We start from the raw sequence: 24,061 nt of genomic DNA, 5'->3' as shown, positions 1-24,061 counted from the left end.
ACACTGGAGTTTTTTATTCCTCTCTTTCCTCCATTTTCTGTCCTTTTCGTTGTGGTTCAGTTGCTAAGTTGTGTTCGACCCTTTGAAACCCCATGGACTGCAGCACACCAGGCTCCCTTGTCCTTCACTATCTCCCAGAGTTTGCTCAAATTCACGTCCGCTGAGTCAGTGATACTATCTATCTCATCCTCTGTCACCCCCTTCTCCTCTTGCCCTCAGTCTTTCCCAGTATCAGGGTCTTTACCAGTGAGTCGACCTTTTGCATCAGGTGGCCAAAGTATTGGAGCTTCAGCTTCAGCATCAGTCCTTCCAATGACTATTTAGGGTTGATTTCCTTTAGGGTTGCCTGGTTTGATCTCCTTGAAGTCCGAGGGACTCTCAAGAGTCCAGCACCACAATTTAAAACCATCAGTTCTTCAGCATTCAGCCTTCTTTCCTATCTAATTTATCAGCAAATCCATTTGACTAAATCTTCAAAATCAATACCAAACCCACCACTTTTCACTTCGCCTACCACTACCTTTCCATTCTAAGCCACTATTACCTCTCACTTAGGCCCCTGAATCACTCTTCTCACAAGTCTGATTTCTTTCACTCTCGGACCTCTGTAAGTGCCTCCCACGTGGCTCAGCTATAAAAGACTCCGCCAGCAACACAGGAGACCACCTGCAACACAGGAGACGTGGGTTTGATCCCTGGGTCAGGAACGTTCCCCTGGAGAAGGAAATGGCAATCCACTCCAGTATTCTTGCCTGAGAAATCCCATGGACAGAGGACTCTGGCGGGCTACAGTGCATGAGTCTCAAGAGTCAGACACAACTTAGCACCTAAACCACAACCACCTCTGCAATCCCTTTTCCACTAGCTACTATCATGATCTTTCAAAACCATAAATCAGATCAAGTCATTCCCCTACTCACTGCACTCAGTGACTTCCCATCACATTTAAAATAAAATACAAACTCCTTATGAAGGTCTACATGATCTTCTTTGTCCCTAAATGTTTGGAGCATTTAATAACATTTAATTCCCCCTTCCCCACTACCCTCACAGCCTCAGTGACCTTTCTGTTCCTTGAAACAGCCAAGTTTTTAAGGGCCTTAAGACTTTTTGCATTAGCTATTCCATCTCCTTAGGCAATGGCAGCCCATTCCAGTACTCTTGCCTGGAAAATCCCATGGACGGAGGAGCCTGGTAGCCTGCAGTCCATGGGGTCCCGGAGAGTTGGACATGACTGAGTGACTTCACTTTCACTTTTCCCTTTCATGCATTGGAGAAGGAAACGGCAGCCCACTCCAGTGTTCTTGCCTGGAGAATCCCAGGGACAGCGGAGCCTGGTGAGCTGCCGTCTATGGGGATCGTACAGAATCAGACATGACTGGAGCCTGGTGAGCTGCCATCTATGGGGATCGTACAGAGTCAGACATGACTGAAGCGACTTAGCAGCAGCAGCAGCATTCCATCTCCTTAGAATGCTACCCCCACCTCTACTATCTTCAAAAGGATGGCTTCTTTTTGCTATTCAGATCTCAATTTACTAATCCTATCTAAAATAGACTCCCTATGCGTGCATGCTAAGTTGCTCAGTCATGTTAGACTCTCTGCAACACTATGGACTGTACCCACCAGGCTCCTCTGTCCATGGGATTCTCCAGGCAAGAATACTGGAGTGGGTGCCATGCCCTCCTCCAGGGGATCTTCCCAACCCAAGGATCAAATCTGCATCTCTTATTTCTCCTGCACTGGCAGGTGGATTCTTTACCACTAGTGCCACCTGGGAAGCCCCTAGCCTCCCTATATCTCTGTTATATAACTCTAATTCTCTGCAGAGAAATTCTTTGTCATCTTTTTTATTCGTTTGTCTGTTGACCATGTCTCTCAATTAAAATACAGGCTCCAGAAGAACAGAGAACTTGTCTTGTTCATTTCTATATCCCCTGAGTCTAGAACAAAAAGTCATTATATAAGTTGGTTAATTCATCCTTTTAGCCAGAAATGTGTAAAATTTATGTGAAGAAAACAATGAAACTTTACCAAAGGAAAAAATAATTCCCTGAATAAGTGGAAAAACATGTCACATTCCTAGATGAGACACTTAATTTGTTATAATTCATTCTACACATTTGTTATAAATTTTCATCAAAATTCTAACTGGATTTTTTTTCACTTGACAAGTTGATTCTAAAACTTATCCAGCGACTTCCTTGTGGTCCAGCGATTGAGAACCCCCTGCCAGTGCAGGGCACATGGGTTCAGTCCCTGGCGTGGGAAGATTCTACCTGCCTCAGGGCAGCTAGGCCCATGTGCCACAACTACTGAAGCCCTCTAGAGTCCGTGCTCTGCAACCAGAGAAGCCAGCACAAGGAGAAGTCCAAGCATTGCAACTGGAGAGTAGCCCTCGCTCGCTGCAACTAGAGAAAGCCTGAGTACAGCCACAAAGATCCAGTGCAGCCATAAATAAATAAATATGTTTTAAAAAATAAACATAAAATGTATCAAAAAGAGAAAATGGATAAGAATAGCCAACATGTTATCGGAAATGAAGACTATTAAGATGATTCGTTGTCCTGAAGGTACCTGAATATTCTATAAAGTTGGGAGAGGCAGAGAAAGGGCAAATGGACCAGGAGACAATAGCACAGAGAGAGTCCAGAAAAGGATCAATATATATATGTGAAGAGAATATATGATGGTTGTGGCATTTCAAACAGTTGAATAAAGGCCTAATGATTCATGAACTGACATTAGGACACCTGGCTATCCATTTGTTGGGACAACTCACCATCTCTGAAGAGGAGAAAAGGTGAAGCCCTTAACTGAGACCAACTCTAAAATAAAATGGCAGGTGGATAAAAGAGCTAAGTTAAGGGGAAAACAATGTAAAAGTACAAGAAGAAACAATGAAATTTTTACCTATCAGACAGGCAAAATCCTTTTAAGATTGATAATCAGAAGTGGGAAAGATGTGGAGACTCTCATAAACCTTTAGTTTATTTCTAGCTTCAGTCCATATCAAATGAAATTTAAGGCAATGGCGCCCCACTCCAGTACTCTTGCCTGGAAAATCTCATGGACGGAGGAGCCTGGTGGGCTGCAGTCCATGGGATCGCTAGAGTTGGACACGACTGAGCGACTTCACTTTCACTTTTCACTTTCATGCCTTGGAGAAGGAAATGGCAACCCTCTCCAGTGTTCTTGCCTGGAGAATCCCAGGGATGGGGGAGCCTGGTGGGCTGCCGTCTATGGGATCGCACAGAGTTGGACACGACTGAAGCGATTTAGCAGCAGCATGCTTTGACCTAGAAGTCCCACTGCTAGTAATTCATCATACAGTATCTTTGCAAGAGGTACATATATGAAGATTTTCGCAGAAGCATTGCTCATAACAGTAAAGGAATAAATATTTTTTAAATGCTAGAATAAAAGATGGGATAGAAAATACTAAAACACGTTGAGCTTTTCTTTTTTATATTTCCAGTGGGTTTGTGCTTCAAATGTCCTTTTCACTTTTGAGATCAGCTAAATGGGATTAAAATTTCATGCTTTCTTCTAGCATTTTTATGTTTTAAAATGTGTTTTTACATTCACATTTATTTGAAATTATTTTGGCATGAATTAGATTTGAATTTCTTTCAACTAGGTATGTTTCCCAATGTCTTTTGTGCAATGACCTTATTTTTTGATATATCAGTTAGTGATATTCCCATTATTAAAACAGCAAGTTTTTCATATACTTGGATCTATTTCGGTATTCCCTATTCTTACTAATTTGTTGACTTGGGAGTCATATCTTGCTTTTAATGACTGAGTTCAAAATCTTCAAACATATACTGTAAGAATTAATCTTAGAAGAAAAATAAGACACTAATTAATTTGCTATTGTCTCTTCCTGTGGCTAATAGTCCATTGCTCACCTATTAGAGTCACCCTTCGCAATTAGAGTTATGAGATACTGTGTCTCAAGAGGTTAAATTCTTAAACTTGCTTTTACTCTCACCCTGTTGTTTTTGCAACTCAGCATTTAACAAAACAAGCAGTCTAATCTGGCTACCACTGTTTCATTCATCATGTGCAAATGTAAATTGGTAGGAGACACAAAATTAGAATCACGGCTGCCAGAGTCCCAAAGGTGTCAAACCTGTATGTGTTCTTAATTAGCCATGGAAATTCAATCTGTCGTGTTTTCTGCACTTAACTGGTTTTGCTGTCATTAGTGTGGAAAGAATATTCATACCTTTTCACTTTAGATAGCTTTACTTACCCACTTAGGCTTTTCTTCTAAAGAGATGTAGCCTACTCTTGGATTGATTATTGCTTTTCCTTGATGAAAATTTCCATTTTATCAGTTTCTGAAAAGTTAAACAAAAGTCATTTAATACTTTGAGGAATGCATTTTATTTTACCCTTGAAGTACTGTGCTATTAGTTTTAGTTAACAGTCCATCCTAAAGGAAATCAACCCTGAATATTCACTGGAAGGACTGATGCTGAAGCTGAAACTCCAATACTTTGGCCACCTGATGTGAAGAACTGACTCATTGGAAAAGACCCTGATGCTGGGAAAGACTGAGGGCAGGAGGAGAAGGGGACAGCAGAGGATGAGATGGTTGGATGTCATCACCGACTCGATGGACATGAGTTTGAGCAAGCTACGGGAGATGGTGAAGGACAGAGAAGCTAGGCATGCTGCAGTCCACGGTCTCGAAAAGAGTCAGACATGACTGAGTGACTGAACAACAACTGCTTACTATGCTTCTGTTGGAAGTTCCAACCTCCAAATTGTGCGCCCTTCATAATTAGAGACAAAATCAGAGAAGACCACTTTAAGATAGAAACTAGCAAAATTAAGCAATTGATTTATTTAGAGGTGCTAATATCATAATGTTGGTTTCTGAGCTATGGCAGGAACAGAGCATTTTAGAATACTCACTGCCTTCTCTGTGTTGAGCAGAACTTGTAAGGTATATCATAATTTTTTTCCCCCAGATTTTCTTTTTCTGTCCAGTCTGTGGGACTTGAGTGAACTTAGAAAGGAGTTCAGAGTTGATTTTTAAAGGTAAGCTATTTTTAACAATTATTTCATTGAAGTATGGTTAATTTACAGTGTTGTGTTAATTTCTACTCTACAGGAAAGTGATTCAGTAACACATATATATATTCTTCACATATTCTTTTCCATTATGGCTTATCATAGGATATTGAATATAGTTCCCTGTGCTATGCACCAGGACCTTCTTGTCTATTCTTTCTTTTTTTATTTTATTATTTTTTTTATTTCTGGTTGCACTGGGTCTTTGTTGCTGCACCCAGGCGTTCTCTAGTTGCATGAGCAGGGGCTACTCTTGACTGCAGTGCATGGGCTTCTCTTTTGGTGGCTTCGCCTCGTTGTGGAGCACAGGCTCTAGACACACAGGCTTCAGTAGTTGCGGTGTGTGGGCTCAGTAGCTGCAGCTCTCGACTTCTAGAGCTTGCGCTCAGCAGTCATGGTGCACAGTCTTAGCTGCTGCACAGCATGTGGAATCTTCCCAGCACAGGGATGGAACTCACGTCCCCTATGTTGGCAGGTGGATTCCTATCCACTGCGCCACCAGGCAAGTCCAGGAAGCTTGTATCTTTTAGTGAATATTGGTCAACTAGCAAGAACACTTAATACTTATAATTTGCTTTTGATTTAATCCTTTTATTTTTATTTCTGGAATATCCTCTCATCAGAAAAATCCTGAGCTTTTCCCCTCCAGCATGTGCTTTACCAGAAAAATCAGTTTCACTTTCTTGCGGTTTAATCTGGCACAAGTTACTTAGTACTATCTCATGAATTGTAAAAAAAAAAAAAAAATATATATATATATATAGTGCATAGAAAATGGTAGGATAGTACCTGTGTACAATAAGCACTCAATAAATGTTAGTTCTTATGATCATTAGTAGTGATTTATTTCTATCAAGCTTCTTGATTAAATTTTCTCAGTGGTTTTATTTTTTCACCTTACTTTCCTATAATCTGAGCTCCATCCTCTTTACTTTCCTGAAACATCTACTTCTTACCTGCTAACAAGAAGTAATTCTGCTTACTAATTCAATTCCATTTCTCTTGCTCATTGACCTCTCTGCTTGATTTGTAGCTTTCGCCACATGAATACATATGTACTTTAAACATTTTAACTTACACTCCCATATATTCACTTGCCAGTCTTTTGATGTAGGGCCAAGACCTTTACTTTGAATATGAGTCTACTGTTTGGGGTTTAGCACGCCTCCTTCTGCCATAAACCACATCAATAGTGTATCACCTATGACTTTCAGTTTTTACTTCCTTAAAGTGAACAAGACCTTCAAAACTGGTACAGAGTGCTCTTGATGCAGAATTCTGCTGGGTTTTATAACTTATCCAACTCACCATCCACCTTTTCCAGTTGTCTCTCTCACCCACACCTAATTCACAACAGCTTTTAAAAACTGATTTGCCTTTGTTATTAATAAAGCTTTCCATTTAATTTTTAATAGAGAGAACTTTATTTTTCTTCCACTCATACTTCATCATGTTATGCAACATTTAATTAAACTAGAACAACTGGAACAAACAGGTTTGTGAACCAGCGTTGACTCAACACCTGGGAGCAGAAATGTCTAGCAGAATCAAAGTCTAACCCAAAGATTCAGTGTGCAGTGGGCGTCTGGACATCCGTGTCCTCTCTGGAGGCAGAGGAGAGCACTGATTAATCGGGTAAGTGGTGCTAAGTGGTGGAAAGAGCTTCTATTGTCTAATTATTCTTGAAAGAACTTTCATGAAAAATGAGGTGGCAAAGTTAAAGAATTCATAAAAAATGACTGAGACTGGCTTTGTAATGAGAATAACATAGCTTACTCTGCTTACTTACTGCAATAAACTATTGTAAACAATAAAAATGAAATATCTTCCAATACTCTTTTTTAAATATTTATTTATTTGGCTGTGTCAGGTCTTAGTTGCCGAACTCGGGATCTTTATTCCGTCTTTTCGAGAGCTTTTGTTGTGGCACACAGACTCTCTAGTTGCAAAGCCCAGGCTTAATTGCTTCTTGACAAGTGGGATCTTAGTTCCCAGGGATTGAACGGGAACCAGTCTGAAAATGAAGCTTAACACTAAGAGGAAGATCTGAGAGCTAGGTCTGGCGACAGTATTTGAGCTTTGTGGGTTTTTAAAAAATATATTTATTTATTTTTGGCTGTGTTGAGTATTAGTTGTGGCATCAAGCTTTGAATAATATTATGATTATCCCTGGACCCACCAATGGTCTTTCCAGTTTCCCTTTTTAATGAAATCAGTTTCTCTTGAATTTTTCTTCACTTGCAATGTGAAGAATCTGCATTGACAAGAGTAGAAATCTCCTATTCCTCTCCTGAAAGGAACTGGGGAGGGCCAGGAACCAGTGTGGTTGGTCTTGTCTGCCGGGCTCTGAACCGCCCTGTGCTCTTCTGTGTTGCAGTGCTGCTTTCATTCCATGTGTTCTGTTCCGAGATGTCTGATTCGTTTTGTTTCTTTTTGATATATCCTAGTCTTTGCTCATGAACGAATTCAAATTATGGTCTTTATACACTTAGACTTTATTGATTGATGTGTAGCAGGAAATTGTTCATATGTTTACTGGCTTTCTACTCCCAGAAACTCCTATTAGCCCAAGGAGAAACTCATAAATTCACTTCAAGTTTATACCCCAGGAAAGTGATGCTAGAGGAGGAAAAACGTTAAATATTGAACTTTTTGTTTCAAAATCCTTGCTAAGCAAAAATATATTATTCATTAGAGCCAGTTTTCATGGAGGGGTGGGGCGGGGTGCTTCCCTGGTGGCCTTGTAGTAAAGAAACCATTTGCCAGTGCAGGAGATATGGGTTCGATCCCTGGGTCAGAAAGATCCCCTGGACAAAGAAATGGCAACCCCCTCCAGTATTCTTGCCTAGGAAATCCCATGGACAGGGGAGCCTGGAGGGCTACAGTCCATGCAGTCACAGAGAGTTGGACATGATTTAGCAATTAAAACAACTTTTGTGTTTGATGAAGGTGATAAAGATTTTACAAAATTAGAAGACAAATGCAAGAATATTCATTGCACAATTGTTTGCAATAGCAAAAATAAAAAACATCCATCAAAAATGGAATAGATAAGAGTATGTGGTGTACTCATATGACTGTGATAGCAGTTGGAAGGTATGTTCTTTCAGGAACAGTATGTCAGACATTATTTGACTGACTTATTAACATTCCTAACTCCTGTCTCCATTTGCCATCTCCTCTGTAGAAGATATAAAAGCTCAACACTCCCTTCCCAAACTCCATTGCACCTGGATCTTTGGATAATAAAGATTAAGAAAATACAGGGACTTCCCTGGTGATCCAGTAGCAAAGGCTCTATGCTCCCAATGCAGGGGGCCTAGGTTCAACCCCTGGCCAGGGAACTAGATCCCACGTGCCCCAACTAAGACCTGGCACAGTCAGATGAATAAATAAATATTTTTTAAAAGATCAATGAAATATAAATGGAAATTTGTTGGGGGATTTTCAAGACAAATGTAGTTGGCGCTGCCTTTCCCCCCAGCATACAATCAGAAAGGAAAGGAAATGCCAAAAGAAATACAGAGATTCTGGTCCTAACATTACTGAGCCATGGAAAAAATGCCAACATCCCTTTACCTCTAGAGTATTTGCTATGTGGGGGAAAAAAATCCTTGTTTAAGTAACTCTTTTTTTAAAGTGAAAGTCGCTCAGTTGTGTCCAATTCTTTGGGACCCCATGGACTATACAGTCCATGGAATTCTCCAGGCCAGAATACTGGAGTAGGTAGCCTTTCCCTTTTCCAGGGGATCTTCCCAACCCAGGGATCAAACCCAGGTCTCCCGCATTGAAGGTGAATTCTTTACCAGCTGAGCCACAAGGGAAGCCCAAGAATACTGGAGTGGGTAGCCTATCCCTTTTCCAAGGGATCTTCCTGACCCAGGAATCGAACTGGGGTCTCCTGCATTACAGGCATATTCTTTACCAAGTGAGCTAGTTACTTCAGGGAAGTAACTCTTGGTTGGATTTTACACTATTCTCAGCCAAAAGCATCACTAACTAGTACACTGTAACAATATGGATATATCTCAAAAGTAAGGTCACGTGTGTGCTCAGTCACTCTGTCACGTCTGACTCTGCAACCCCCTGAACTGTAGCCTGCCAAGGGGCTCCTCTGTCCATGGAATTTTCCAGGCAACCATATTGGAATGGGTTGCCATTTCCTACCCTAGAAGCCTAACAGGCTACAGTCCATGGGGTCACAAAGAGCTGGACACAAGTGATCACACACACACACACACATGCCAGGGGATCATCCCAACCCAGGAGTCTTCTGTGTCTCCTGCATTGGCAGGCAGATTTTACCATTGCATCACCTGGGAAGATCAAAAATAATGTTACAAGATATAAAATGAATAATGTTAAATGAAAACAAATTGATATGGTCATAGCACATTGTTATACAAATTTGAACACATGTAAGGCAATACTTTATATTGCTAAAGTAATATAATTTGGGTAATATACAGAAAATATAAGGTAATTTAAAGTCTAAAATCTAAAAAGTGCACGGAAAAAGTACAAACACATCAAGGCAGTGATATTTTTGGAGGAGAGGAAACAGGTCATAACACTCTGGAATGCCTAATGAGAGGTAAAGGGACATCAAATTCATCTGTGATATTTTTCTTCTTTGAAACAGAACAAAAAAGTATAACAAAAATGGTAACAATCTTCAATCCTTGGTAGTAAGGACAAGGTGTTCATTTTATTACTCTCTATATTTTTCTGTATTTAAAAACATTTCTCAAAGAGACAAAGTGAATGATTCTACAGGCTACATGAGGAGAACAACTAATGGAGAAACTTCAGAGCTTAGATACTGGGTGTGTCCAAGAGACCCTTTCATTTTGTGCCTCATCCTCTTTGCAAAGCTAAGCCTGTGGAAAGTCAATCGAATTCCTCCAGATTGTTTGAGGATCGGATGCAGTAGGGGATGTGCCTCATTTTCTTGGGAAGGTAATCACAAGCCTCTAAACCTTACCCTCTAAGCTGGCTTAAAACTCAACATTCAAAAAACGAAGATCACGGCATTGAGTCCCATCACATCATGGCAAATAGGTGGGGAAAAAGTGGAAACAGTGACAGATTTTCTTAGGCTCTAAAATCACTTCAGACAGTGAATGCAGCCAGGAAATTAAAAGACGCTTGCTCCTTAGAAGAAAAGCTATGACAAACCTAGACAGCATATTAAAGAGCAACTTGATTCTAACCTGTCTTGGGTCTACATGTTTGTGGGCAGCATGTGCTTGTGCTTGGTCACTTAGGTGAGTCCAGCTGTTTGGGATCCCATGGGCTGCAGCCCGTCAGACTGCTCTGTCCATGGAGATTCTCCAGGCAAGAATACTGGAGTGAGTTACCATGCCCTCCTCCAGAGGATCTTCCCAACCCAGGGATTGAACTCAGGTCTTCCACATTGCAGGGGGAATTCTTTACCGTCTGAGCCAGCAGGGAAGCCCATAAATACTGGAGCAGGTAACCCTATCCCTTTTCCAGGGGATCTTCCCCAGCCAAGAATCGAACTGGGGTCTCCTGAATTGAGGCAGATTCTTTCCCAGCTGAGCTACCAGGGAAGCCCTGTAGGCAGCATACAGTTAACTTTTTGCACTGGGTGGGGTTCCAGTCTCTGCAAAACACTTCAAAGGACATGACTCAGAATATTATCCATAGTCCTTGAGGAGGAACTAAAAGTCCTTGACTCATTTAATGGCTAAAGTACTATTATTTTGCCTCGCTTGTTTTCCTTCCTTTCTGCATTTTCTCACTTCCCTGATTTTTTAAAATTATTTTTATTTATTTATTTCTGGCTGCACAGGGTCTTTGGTGCTGTGCGTGGGCTTTCTCTAGTTTTGGTGAGTGGGGGCGGTGTCTGGGCTTCTCATTTCGGTTGTTTTTCTTGTTGCAGAGCACAGGCTGTGGGCAGGCTTCAATAATTGTGGTGCACAGGCTTATTTGCTCCGCAGCACGTGGAATCTTCCTGGACCAGGGATCAAACCGATGTCCCCTCCATTGGTTGGCAGATTCTTAACCACTGCACCACTGGGAAAGTCCTCAATTCTCTGATTAAATTAAAGCTTTGAAACTCAGAGAAAACCTAGAAGGCTGACATTTTCCACAGACAAGAGGCAGGCAGAGGGTATGTGGCGGATCTGTCCTGGGAAGACCCCCTAGGGTCTTGCCCAGTTACAGATTTGTTATACAAATACAGGAGTGTCTCATGGAATCTGAAGGCAGGACCCTGAATAGGGACTTGTCAGGAACCAAGACAATTTTGTTCTTTTTATATTTCTAGGAGCATAAAGTGTGTCAACTATGCCTTTCCCGCAGACCAGCCCTTCATTTGCTCATCAGCACACAGTCACTCAGCAAATATGTATTGAATTCTTACCTTGGACTAAGGCTGTTCAAGGCACTGTGGCTAGAGAAGAACACATATCCCCAAAATGTTCGTCTAAGCCTTTCGAACTGACACGTTCTTTTGATTCCAAGAGCCCAAAATTTTTGGACTTCCTGTTTCTATTTCTCAATCCCACTTCTACAGGTTCGAGTGAAGGTCTTACAACTCCAGAGAAAATTGGTTTTAGGTTGGAGCGGTGCAGACTCCTGACCTAGTATCAGCAGAGGGCACCAGTGAGCCTGAGGAGCCGTGAAAGCGTTCTGGAGCCCAGTCAGATCTCTGTTCTGACTGCTGTGTTCCAGGTGCCCCTCAGGTGTGCAGAAAGTCGTCTGTGAGGTTTCAGGTTAAGGCCTGGAGTTGGGAGCCTGGTCCCAACCAGGTGACCATGGTGAGATAACTAGCCTTCCTGAAAAACATGGAGAGGGACTTTCCTGTGGTCCAGTGGCTAAGACTCTGTGTTCCCAACGCAGGGGGCCTGGGTTTGATCCCTGGGCAAGAGAGCTAGATCTCACATGCCACAACGAATGATCCTGCATGCCACAATGAAAATCAAAGATTCTGAGTTTAGCAACTAAGATCCAGCATAGCCAAATAAATAAATACATTTAAAAAAAAAAAGTGGAGAAAGAGTTAAAGTTAGTATCTGCTGGGAAACTGAAGTAGAAAACCAAACCAACAGTGCAAACAGAATGTCACGCTAAAGGGAACAGACTGAGACACACAAAAAAACAAACAGATACAAAGGAAGGAGACAAACAAGAGTCAACAAGATGAGCAAGCGCATTTAGAAGGTTTATTATTCAAAATTAAATCCAGAGGAAGGACAGACATAAGGCCTGGTTGATCCGGTGATTCAGTGATGTGGTGGGACCCTTCGCTTTCTTCATTTCGAGTTATAAGGAAGTCCACGTTGCACGCTTCCCCAGTGTGGTGAGAGAAGAAGGATGACTTTCCACAACTCTTTCTCAAGTGGAGAAAGTGAAAGTGAAAGTGAAGTCACTCAGTTGTGTCCGACTCTGTGCGACCCCACAGACAGCAGCCCACCAGGCTCCACTGTTCCTGGGGTTCTCCAGGCAAGAACACTGGAGTGGGTTGCCATTTCCTTCTCCGATGCATGAAAGTGAAAAGTGAAAGTGAAGTCGCTCAGTCGTGTCCAACTCCTAGCAACCCCATGGACTGCAGCCCACCAGGCTCCTCTGTCCATGGGATTTTCCAAGCAAGAGTACTGGAATGGGGTGCCATTTCCTTCTCCATGAAGTAGCTTACAGGAGATTAACTTTTATTTTTAGAAATTTTCATTTAAAAAATATTTGGGGACTTCCCTGGTGGTCCAGTGGATAAGACTCTGTGTTCCCAACTCAGGAGGCTCGGGTTTGATCCCTGGTCAGGGAACTAGATTACCACAGGCCGCAACTAAGAGTTCACATGCCACAAAAGACCTGATGTAGCCTAAAAAATAAATAAATATTAAAATTTTTTTTATTTATTTCTGGCTGCACTAGGTCTTCGTTGCTGAGCAAGGGCTTTCTCTAGTGTCGGTGAGCAAGGGCTACTCTCTGGCTGCAGTGCTCAGCTTCTCACTGTGGTTGCTTCTACTGTTGCAGAGTTCTAGGTCATACGGGTTTCAGTAACTGTGGCCTATCATCTTTGTTGTCCTTGGGTATGTGGACTCATCCTGCACCATTGACTGAACCTGTGTCCTCTGCATTGGCAGGTGGATTCTTAACCACTAGAACACCGAGGAAGTCTGAGATTACTTTTAGATTAGTGGTTCTTAACCACAAGGCCGTTTTCTCTGAGGAAACTTTGGGCAATGTCTCGAGACATTTCTGGTTGTCACAGGTGGAATAAAGGGGTGCTATTGGCATCTAATGCTAGTTGGGTAGAGATCAGGGATGCTACTAAATATCTTGCAATGCACAGGACACCCCCTCCCCCTACTGAAGCTCCAGAACAAAGAATTATCCTGTCCAAAATGTCAAGAGTGTCGGGGAATTCCATGGTGGCCCAGTGGTTAGGACTCTGCACTTCCACTGCCAGTGACATGGATTCAGTCCCTGGTCAGGGAACTGAGATCCTGCAAGCCCCAAGGCACAGCCAAAAATATAAAAACAAAGTGTCAAGAGTGTTGAGACTGGGAACCCTGTTTTAGACCAAGTAGACTCACGTCTCTGAAGCACCCAGCCTGGGTATGGGAGGGCTGGTAATGAGTGGTCAGAGAAACAGGTGTTCCATATGCTCTTATGGTCAGTCATGTCCAACTCTTTGCAACCCCATGGACTGTAGCCCATGAGGCTCCTCTGTCCATGGGGTTTTCCAGGCAAGAATACTGGAGTGGGTTGCCATTTCCTTTTCCAGGGGATCTTCCCGACCCAGGGATGGAAACCAAGTCTCTTCCAACTCTTGCACTGATGGGCGGATTCTTTACCACTGCCAAAGGAGGAGGATGTTAAGATAAACATGGGACTTCCCTGATGGTACAGTGGATAAGAATCCATCTGCCAGTATAGGGGTTGAGGGTTCAATCCCTGGTCCAGGAAGATCCTACATGCCTCAAGGCAACTAAGCCCAAGAGCCACAACTACTGAGCCTGAGTGCTGCAACTACTGAAGCCTGAGCACCTAGAGCCCATGCTCCACAACAAGAGAAGCCATCACAGTGAGAAGCAGTTTGGGGAGAATCAGTTCATTTCCGTTGCTCTGTCATGTCTGACTCTTTGGGACTCCATGGACTGCAGCTCACCAGGCCTGCCTGTCCATCACCAACTCCCGGAGTTCACTCAGACTCACTCATGTCCATCGAGTCAGTGATGCCATCCAGCCATCTCATCCTCTGTCATCCCCTTCTCCTCCTGCCTTCAATCTTCCCCAGCATTAGGGTCTTTTCCAATGAGTCAGTTCTTGGCATCAGGTGGTCAAAGTATTGCCATTTCAGTTTCAGCATCAGTCCTTCCAATGAATATTCAGGATTGATCTCCTTTAGGATGAACTGGTTGGATCTCCTTGCAGTCCAAGGGACTCTCAAGAGTCTTCTCCAACACCACAGCTCAAAAGCATCAATTCTTTGGTGCTCAGCTTTCTATATAGTCCAACTCTCACATCCATACATAACTACTGGAAAAACCATAGCCTTGACTATAGGACGTTTGTTAGCAAAATAATGTCTGCTTTTTAATATACTGTCTAGGTTGATCATAGCTTTTCTTCCAAGGAGTAAGCATCTTTTAATTTCCTGGCTGCAGTCACCATCTGCAGTGATTTTGGAGCCCCAAAAGATAAAGTCTGACACTGTTTCCACTGTTTCCCCATCTATTTGCCATGAAGTGATGGGACCAGATGCCATGATCTTAGTTTTCTGAATGTTGAGCTTTAACATTCTTAAAGAGCTTCACTCTCCTCTATCACTTTCATCAAGAGGCTCTTTAGTTTTCTTGACTTTCTACCATAAGGGTGGTGTCATCTGCATATCTGAGGTTACTTTTATTTCTCCTGGCAATCTTGACTCCAGCTTGTGCTTCATCCAGCCCTGCATTTCGCATGATGTACTCTGCATATAAGTTAAATAAGCAGGGTGACAATATACAGCCTTGACGTACTCCTTTTCCTATTTGGAACCACTCTGTTATTACATGTCCAGTTCTAACTGTTGCTTCCTGACCTGCATAAGATTTCTCAAGAGGCAGGTCAGGGGTCTGGTATTCCCATCTCTTTCAGAATTTTCCACAGTTGTGGTAATCCAAACGGTAGGTGCTGGGGGAGAATGGACACATGTATATATATGGCTGAGTTCCTTCACTGTTCACCCGAAACTGTTCCAACATTGTTAATCAGCTCTACCCACAATACAAAAAAAAAAAAAAAAAAAGGTGTTGTTTGTTTTTTTTTAAAAAAAAAGCACATGTACCAAAACTAGAGAGGAGCCCCCACTCACTACGACTAGAGGAAGTCTTCATACAGCAATGAAGACCTAACACAGCCAAGAATAAATAAATAAATATAAATAATTTTTTTTTTAATGCTGACAGGAGATACCCAAAAGAGGGTAAAAAGTGATAGAGAGAGGGGGAGTGTGGATGGTCCCTGAGAAGAGAATGCTATCTACAGCAGTGTTTCTCAAACTTTATTATTCACCTGGGGATCTTGGACTCAACAGTGGGATTGAGCCAACAGGTCTAACAAGCTCCCAGGTGATGCCAGTGATGCGTCATGGGCTCCACTTTGAATAGCAAGAATTTAGAGCTGCTGCTGCTGCTAAGTCGCTTCAGTCGTATCCGACTCTGTGCGACCCCAGAGACGGCAGCCCACCAAGCTCCCCTGTCCCTGGGATTCTCCAGACAAGAACACTGGAGTGGGTTGCCATTTCCTTCTCCAATGCATGAAAGTGAAAAGTGAAAGTGAAGTCGCTCAGTCGTGCCCATCTCTTAGCGACCCCATGGACTGCAGCCCACCAGGCTCCTCCATCCATGGGATTTTCCAGGCAAGAGTACTGGAGTGGGGTGCCATTGCCTTCTCTGAAGAATTTAGAGCAGTGGGTCTCAAACTGAAGGGTGCATCAGAAGCACCTCATGGGCTTGCTGAAACAGGTTTCTGGGACCCACTCCCAGAGTTTCTACTTCAGTACTTCTGGAATGGGGCACAAGAGTTTGCATTTCTAATAAACTCCAAGGTGCTGCTGATGCTCCCAGTCCAGGGATCATATCTGAGAGCCATCGATTCAGCATGGAAGTGAAGAGAATCACCTCAGAAGCAAGACAGCTTCACCATTGAGGAGATAAGGAAAATGCAGACAAGTTTGTAGGTTTAGGGGGCGGTAGGAGGCTGAGGGGCGCTTCCCTGGTAGCTCAGCTGCTAAAGAATCTGCTGGCAATGCCAGAGACCCTGGTTCAATTCCTAGGTTAGAAAGATCCACTGGAGAAGGGATAGGCCGCCCACTTAAGTACTCTTGGGATTCCCTGGTGGCTCAGCTGGTAAAGAATCCACCTGCCATGAGGGAGACCTGGGTTCAATCCTTGGGTTGGGAAGATCCTCTGGAGGAGGGCATGGCAACCCACTCCAGTATTCTTGCCTGGAGAATCCCCACGGACAGAGGAGCCTGGTGGGCTACAGTCCATGGGATCGTAAAAAGTCGGACATGACCTGAGCAACCAGGCACAGCACAGCACAGGAGGCTGAGGAATTTACTGCCCATTGGCCTATACCTTCTCAGTGAAATAGAAGTGAAATCAGCTGAGAGCAAGGGAGAGCTTGATGGGATAAGGAGCTGTAAATATTAGGTGCAGGCTTATGACTTTCTAATTAGCCCTTCTCGTAACCCAAAAAGTCAATTTATTTTGTTACTGATTAAAGGAACATTTTTCAATTACTTCATCCAGACAAGCTGACCAGAAAGTTATGTGGTGCAGTGGAAGAAAGATTAAGATTTTATTAAGATTTTCCTGTGGCTGGTAACTAGAAGCATCTGCTTTGGAAAGGGCCAAGCCTGCAGGCAGATTCTTAACCACTGAGCCACCTGGGAAGCCCATAATAATGGTTACTATTTGTTGAAGGCCTATTTCATGCTAGATCCCTAGTATACTATAGGGTTAATATAATAGCTCTGCAAAGGTAAATAGTAATACATCCTTTAACAGACAAAAATCTGAAGTTAAAATTTTGTTTGAAGTGAGGAATTCCCTAGCGAACCAGTACTTAGGACTTGGCACTTTCACTGCCAGGGCCTGGGTTCCATCTCTAGCTGAGGATCTAAGATCCTACAAGCCACTGAAAGTGAAAGTGAAGTCGCTCAGTCGTGTCCGACTCTTTGTGACCCCATGGACTGTAGCCTACCAGGCTCCTCCGTCGGTGGGATTCTCCAGGCAAGAGTACTGGAGTGGGTTGCCGTTTCCTTCTCCAGGAGATCTTCCCAAACCAGGGATCGAACCTGCCAGACACTTTACCATCTGAGCCAAAAAAAGAAAACAAAAATTTTTTTTTTTTTTTTTTGCTTGAGGTCAACAAAGTTTCCCTATTTCCCAAATTTTAGATGGAAAAATATTATTTCTAAACAAAGTATTATACACTGAACCTTGAGTGAACGACTAACACACGCACATACTTCCCAACTTTGGGATCTATCAATCTCCCTAACAGGGCTGTACCTTCAGTTTTTGAGGTGTTATTTAACATCCAGTTCTGAGTAGTTAAGGGTAATCCTATTCAGCACTTTTTCTACTGCAGCATAGTAAAAAGAAAGTGAAAGTGAACGTTGCTCAGTCCTGTCTGACTCTTTAGGATCCCATGAACTGTACAATCCATGGAATTCTTCAGGCCAGAATACTGGGGTGGGTAGCCTTTCCCTCCTCCAGGGGATCTTTCCCAACCTAGGGATTGAACCCAGGTCCCCTGTATTGCAGGCAGATTCTTTACCAGCTGAGCCACAAGGGAAGACATAGTAGGGAAGAACAGTAAAGAGACAGGAGGAAACAAACTCACAAATATAGTACAAAAACATAAAATCCCCAAGGACCAGTGACCATGTCATGGAGATTAGACCTGAGAAAATATTCAGAAGATGGAGTGAAATGAGGATATGTCAGAACTGTTGGGTAATTTGATGAAGATGATGGTAGGAAGTGAGGGAGACCAGGGAGAGTCTCTGTTTAAAAGAAAGACATTTTCCTCCACCTCATCTGTCAGTGGACTGATTTCCCCACCTTCATTTCAGAAGCTTGAATCTCATACAGACATTTCAGTGAGTGACTTTTTGGGACATGTTCCATGGGACGGAGGATGAAGAATTCTTCCTCTCTCTCCCCCTCCTTTTCTTTTTTAAAACACTTGCTTATTTATTTTTATTTGGTGCCAGGTCTTAGATGAGGCATGAAGGATCCTTAGTTGCAGTATGCAGAATCTTTGTTGGGGCATGTGGGGGATCTAGTTCCCTGACCAGGGATCGAACCTGGGGTCCCTGCATTGGGAGGATGGGGTCCTAGCCACTGGACCGCCAGGGAAGTTCCTCCCCCACCTCCCTTTCAACAGACATAACTTCCTATCCAATTCAAGATGAAAGAAAGGATAGTCACTCAGCCCCTCCTGTTCTCTGAGGCAGGAGAATCTCAGCCCCACCCCATCCCCCAGTTTTCTGACTCTTGAAATGTGAAGGGAAGGAAGAATGGCTGAGATCTTCTAGGCTTTTCAGTCCTTTGGCGACTTCATCTACTTTCTTTGGTCACACGAGTCCCTCTTTCATTGGACAAGAAATGAACACACGTTGAACACGTACTGTCCACAATGGCTTGGAAGTTACTGAGCGATAGAGCCAAACTAGACCTGCTCCAACAGGATTACCCAGCTCCCCAGCCTGCATGTCATGATACAGAATCCACTGAGACCTTATCTGAAATTAGCTATACTCAGAATATCAGAGGAACCTGAACAGGGCACTAGAGTTTCATGTAGAAGCTAACTGAACTCACTTATCATTCTTGGGTTTTATCCCAAATATGGGCAGCTCATCTTTTAACTTCTGTATCTCCCTCTCTTTTTTTTTTTTTTTTTTTTTGATGTGGGCCATTTAAAAAGTATCTTTATTGAATTTATTACAATATTGCTTCTGTTTTTATAATATATTTGGGGTTCTTTTTTGGGCCCTGAGGCATGTGGAATGTTAGCTCCCTGGCCAGGGATGGAACTCACACCTCTTGCACTGGAAGATGAAGACTTAACCACTGGACTGCCAGGGGGGTCCCCATACTTCTCTTTTCCTCTCCTGTACTTTCGGGCCAATGCCACTTTACTCTCTCTTTCCTGACTCATCCTCCCACGCTCCCTTCCCCAAAATATTTTTCTGCTGTGCCTTCTGGATATTTACTCCCATTATAAACAAACTCCTCCACATTCTTTTCTCCTCTATAATCTTCCCTCCCTCCCTTCTTGTTTTATCTTGAAAATCCTACTTCTGGGACTACTCTTTTGAAGTTAGGTGGCTCAAGATCTCCCACAATCCATACATCGTAGGGGCTGGAGGGAGTTCTGCTTTTTTTTTTTTTTTTCCATTTCCATTATTACCAAACCAGTACTCCTCTCAGATGGGTAAAAATTCCTCCACCACTTTTCTTCTCATCCACCGGTTTATGGTTCTAGACTGCATTTATAAGAGCTTGTAGCCCCTGGCTCCTGTCTACTGCTAACCCCCGTCCTTGCCAGCACCCTGATAACTTCATCTTCCCTTGAAAGAAACATGAAATCTCATGGTTATGAGCCACACTTCAGTGACTTATGCAACTCAAGTGACATATAGTTTCACTCCAGGGAAAGTGGACTCACCCATGACCATGCAAGAAACTGCTCCCCGTTAGAAATCTTTGGGCGATCCCCTGGCAGTCCAGTGGGAGAAGGCAATGGCACCCCACTCCAGTACTGTTGCCTGGAAAATCCCATGGACGGAGGAGCCTGGTAGGCTGCAGTCCATGGGGTCGCTAAGAGTCAGACACGACTGAGCGACTTCACCTTCACTTTTCACTTTTCATGCATTGGAGAAGGAAATGGCAACCCACTCCAGTGATCTTGCCTGAAGAATCCCATTGACGGAGAAGCCTGGTAGGCTGCAATCCATGGGGTCGCCAGAGTCGGACACGACTGAAGCAACTTAGCAGCAGCAGCAGCTGGCAGTCCAGTGGTTAGGAGTCTGTATTTCTAGGGGCCCTGGTTCAACCCTGTGGTCGGGGAACTAAGATCCTGCAAGCTGCAAGGTGTGGCCAAATGTTAAGTAAAAATAATAATAAAACAAAATGGAGATCTTTGACTTCAGTGTACCTACCATTCTCTATTTCTACCTCTTCCAAACCCTAGCTTTTATTACTGTTTTGAGATCGTACAGAGTCCTGTAGGTTCTTTTTTTTTTGCCAGCTTTGAGGTTTGACCGACCCAAAAAAGGCATAGGGGTTCTTTTATTTTGTTGAAATATAGTTGATATACAATGTTGTGTAAATTTCTAGAGACATGTAGGTTCTTGATCTTTCTTTTCTCAACACATCAGCTCCATTACTGCCAAACTTCCCTTGCTCTGTAGTCTGACCTCCCTGGTTATCACCTCAACTAGTCCTTGAGGAGCACTCTCACTTCCCGCATCCCTTCCTTCTTCTGTTGTTACTGAAAGGTGTGGGGAGGGGTATACAGGTCTGCTTGCCACTCAAAAGCCGGTAAACAGGCCGGGTCGCTGGAAAGGAAAGTTTGCTTTATTTCAGATGCCGGCAACTGGGAGGGAGAGTGGCCGACCCTGTCCAAAGGCCGACTCCCCCCCAGCCCGACAATCAGGGGGTGAAGGTTTTTATAGACAGAGTGGGGGGGATTACAGGCAGAAAGAGTACAGTCATCTCTAACAGTCATCTTCAAATTGGTCATCAGTGGTCTGATCAGCATCATCTTGGTGGTTGTAGGTACAGTTAATCTTCAGTGGGGTGCACTTGTTTCCATTTCTTTGCAGTCAGTTCTCAGAATTGTGGCAGCTCAAGTCCTGGGCACAGTCTGGTCATCATGTAGTTAACTTCTCCACCTGGTGTTTTGGTATCTATAAGACAGCTATAAGACAAGTCACAGGGTATGGCTCAGAATATTATCTATAGCCCTTGAGAAAATATTAAAGGTCCTTGACTATGCTTAATGACTGCATTATTATTATTTAGTCTCCTTGGACTGTTTTCCTTTGTTTCAGTATGTCTCACTTCTCTGATTAAACTTATTAAACCTGTGAAGTTTTTCACAGGCAAAAGTCAGGCAGAAGATACTGTGGGTGGCAGTGGGGGGATCGGGTGAGCAAGGACCATATGGACCTCTGTTTTACTATCAGAAAGTGAAAGTGAAAGTTGCTCTGTCGAGTCCGACTCTTTGAGACCCCATGGACTGTAGTCCATGGAATTCTCCAGGCCAGAATACTGGAGTGGGTAGCCTTTCCCTTCTCCAGGGGAATCTTCCAAACCAGGGATCAAACCCAGGTCTCCCAAATTGCAAGTGGATTCTTTACCAGCTGAGCCACAAGGGAAGTCCAAGAGTACTAGAGTGGGTAGCCTATCCCTTTGCCAGGGGATCTTCCCGACCCAGGAATCGAACCGGGGTCTCCTGCATTGCAGGCACATTCTTTACCAACTCAGCTATGAATTGACATCCAACACCATCTTGAGAACAAATTCGGTGCTGTCTTCTCCGCTCCTGTACCGAGAATGATGAGGAATGCTACAAGAATAAGTACTGCCTCAAATTTCTGGATCTGTGCACCCAGAACAATACTCAAGAACCTCCTTCCTTGTCCTTAGTCGATTCTCCTCCTCTTCCATTCTCTCTCCCTTTCCAAGCTTCCCCCACGCACCTCAAGCCCTCTCAAATCCACCTCTCAAACCCAGAGCTTACTCATTAGCTTTTTTTTTTTTTTTTTTTAAACTAGTTTTTAAACTTCTTTTTTGCTTTTTTGACACAGGCAGCTGGCGCGGCCTGGCTGACAAGTCCAGAACATTCCAGCCCCAACCTTAACTATTCAATGTTGGCACTTATTTTTTCTTTGCTTTTATTTAGAGGTGCCACAGGGCATGCAGGATCTTAGTTGTCCCACCAGGAACTAAGCCCCCTGCTGTGGAAACTCGGAGTCCTACCCACTGGACCACTAGGAATTCTCTCTTCACCAGTTTTTAAGTCACTTTCATGTTATGCATCTATACAGATATTTATTGGTCAGTTTTACTTATTTTTATTTTTCCCGAATCTTTCGCTTAATCCAGATTTCCAACATATTTCTTTTACATCTGCAGATTGAAAGTGACTGAATCATAGAGAAAAGCTGACAAAAGAGATGGAAGAAAAAGATCACTTTGCTCCCCCTTTTGACCCACCAGCGCTGCTCAGTTGTTTGAGCTAATAATCCTTTTTCCCTGAAGATAGTTTAAATTGGATTTCTGACATGACCTAAAGTATCTTTGCTAATATCTGTCTCTCTCTATATGCTGTGTCTATCTTTTTCTGCTGTGTTTCATAACAGTCACAGATCCAGTGATTTTCCTCATTATTCATATTTGAGTGAGGATAAGTCTAGATCGGGCTTCCCTAGTGGTTCAGTGGTAAAGAATTAGCCTCCCAGTGCAGGAGACATGAGTTGGAAAATCCCCAGGAATAGGAAATGGCCCAGTCTAGTACTCTTGCCTGGAGAATCCTATGGACAGAGGAGCCTGGTGGGCTACAGTCCATAGTGTTGCAAAGAGTCAGACACAACTGAAGCAACTTAGCACACACGCATGCACTAATACTTTATTAATCACCTCTAGGCCTGTTCCCAGTTATGTGGGGTCCAAAGAGGGGGTCACCATTCACCTAGCTCTCAGCTAGGAGGTTAAGAAGGCTTTGGCTTAGCCCCTCTTCCATCTTGGACCGTCGAGCCTAAAGAGGCAGGTCTGGCCTTTCCTGGGTCAGTAAGGGGCACACACAGGTAGGGGCACAGATGGTGGCCAAGAGCCCAAGCTTGCCATCCATCTGCCAGCCTGGTTGGGTTTAGAGAAAGATTCCCTTGTTGTGGTTCACACTGGGCTTGACTGTGTGACTGCCGGCATCCAGCCAGCAGGACAGACTTCCTCATGCTCCTCTGTGAATTGTAAGACCTGGACCAACCACAGAGCCTCATCCACTGAGCACCCCACAGACAAATCACTGAGGGTGATCTAGGGATCACCCTTGCCATTAATGATAAAGAGGCCCCTGTAGGCAATACCTTCATCTTCCTTGGGACCATAATCATGGGAGAAGTTTCTGGTTACATGGGCCAGCAGGGGGATGTTCCAGGGCCCAAGCCTCCCTCCTTCTGGGGGGTGTTGATCCAAGCCAGGTGAGTGAACTAAGAGTCCACAGAGACGCTCAGTTCAGCTTGTGCAACTCCACAGCACGTTGCTGAAAGCCATGGTCTCTGTGGGGCACACAAAGGTAAATTGCAGATGGGAGAAAAAGCGGGCCCTGTAGTTTCCTTTGTACTCAGAAAGCTTCACCTTTCTTGAAGGCACCATCCACCACTGGGGGAACCTGGAATTGCAGGGCGGGTTTTCCAATATGCGCGTTGCTGGATGCCATGACTAAAGCTGCGTGGGCAAGGGTGGGTGCATGGACTCTGCGATGGGCAGACTCCTTTTGGCAGGGCCCCCAATCCAGTATTCTTGCCTGGGAAAATCCCATGGACGGAGAAGCCTGGTGGGCGGCAGTCCATAGGATCACAAAAGAATCGGACGCAACTTAGCGACTAAACAATATCAACAAGTCTAGACCAGCAAACTACAGCCCATGGGCCATATCTGGCCAGTGGCTAATTTTGTTTTTAACGGCCCACAGGTTAAAAATAGTTTTTACATTTTAATGATTATATTTTTAAATAATAAGAGCTCTCACTGTGTCTCTTGGCCCACAAAGCCTAAAATGTTTATCCATCTGGCCCTATAAGAAAAACTTTGCCAATCTCTAATTTAGAAAGATTTGATAATTGACTATAAATATTCTACATTTATTTTCCTTGGGTCTCTCACTATTTACCTGGCTGCTCTTGGAGTCCTTCATTATGTGGGTTTAAAATATT

At 43.5% G+C, this 24,061-nt stretch overlaps 1 pseudogene; it reads right to left on the bottom strand.

The window, feature by feature from the left end:
- Positions 1–23,021: 23,021 nt before the first annotated feature.
- Positions 23,022–23,565, bottom strand: LOC102270276 (peroxiredoxin-2 pseudogene; annotated as a pseudogene).
- Positions 23,566–24,061: the final 496 nt, after the last annotated feature.

Source organism: Bos mutus, chromosome 19 (assembly GCF_027580195.1).
Source record: "Bos mutus isolate GX-2022 chromosome 19, NWIPB_WYAK_1.1, whole genome shotgun sequence".
NCBI classification, from domain to species: Eukaryota; Metazoa; Chordata; class Mammalia; order Artiodactyla; family Bovidae; genus Bos; species Bos mutus.
The sequence above is the reverse complement of the archived record's forward strand: the minus strand, read 5'-3'. Positions and strand labels throughout refer to the sequence as shown.